General features: G+C 24.2%; 1 non-coding gene across 1 annotated transcript; it reads right to left on the bottom strand.

Annotated features, from left to right (window-relative positions):
• Positions 1–602: 602 nt before the first annotated feature.
• Positions 603–684, bottom strand: TRNAS-UGA (transfer RNA serine (anticodon UGA)). The gene has a single exon. It is a non-coding gene; the product is annotated as a tRNA-Ser (tRNA).
• Positions 685–1,048: the final 364 nt, after the last annotated feature.

The following is a 1,048-nucleotide window of genomic DNA, read 5'->3' as shown; positions in this document are numbered from 1 at the left end:
AATTTTCACTACAAACTAAATAAAATAATCACCATTTTACCACTAAAAAAAAAAAAAAACATGAAAATAAAATTAATAAAAAGTTAGAATAGTTCTTAATTTTTTATCGACTTTTGGTTTTCATTTAATTCATATGTCCATATAAGACATAATAAAAAATCAAACATATTAAAATGGCAGACAGTAGATTACATCTTTTATAATCAAAATTGTATAAAACTCATCGAGTGAAGTAGTAATCTAATAGGTTGAAAGGAGAATTTATACTATTTTGTAGTTTTAATTCAGAATAATTTGTTATTTTGCATCCACAATATAATTTTTTAAATAATTTTTATTTAGTTTTATTATTAATTATCATTCTGAAACAGATACGTACATTTAATTATAAATAAACACTAATCTATTAAAATAAAATTTTCTACCAACATAAAGATATTCTTATCTTTAAACAATTTTTTTTTCTAGTCATCTGTGAACAAACTAAGATATCCTTAAAAAAACCTTATAGAGTAATTAATAATGAAATATTTTACTTTAAAAAATTAATTTAAAAAAAATTAAACAGAAAACAACGTAACAGTGCTCTTACAAAAAGTTAACGCTGAGGACAGGATTCGAACCTGTGCGGGTAGAACCCATTGGATTTCAAGTCCAACTCCTTAACCACTCGGACACCTCACCCCACAATTATATTAATGTATGAGAGTATTGAAATGAAAGATAAACTGTTACTCATATTTTTACTAAAGGGTAAAGAAAATATCAAGGTTCAGGAATTGTCAATGGATTTTTTTTAGAGGTATCACAGGTAAACAAAAATCACATCATATTAGAAAATAAAAACATAATAAAGAAAATAAAAATAAGTGAACTTAAGAAATAAACTAATTAACACAATACTTAAATCATGTTACATTAAAAGGATAAACATGCGCAGTTAGGAAAATCATAAATCTGTTGGTATTTATGAAAAAAATGAAGATGCTGCCTAAAAGGCAAAAGGCGGTGATTTGATTATCGTTATTGATAATACTTGAAAACTATC

Source organism: Lycorma delicatula, chromosome 7 (genome assembly GCF_047948215.1).
Source record: "Lycorma delicatula isolate Av1 chromosome 7, ASM4794821v1, whole genome shotgun sequence".
NCBI lineage: Eukaryota > Metazoa > Arthropoda > Insecta > Hemiptera > Fulgoridae > Lycorma > Lycorma delicatula.
The sequence above is the reverse complement of the archived record's forward strand: the minus strand, read 5'-3'. Positions and strand labels throughout refer to the sequence as shown.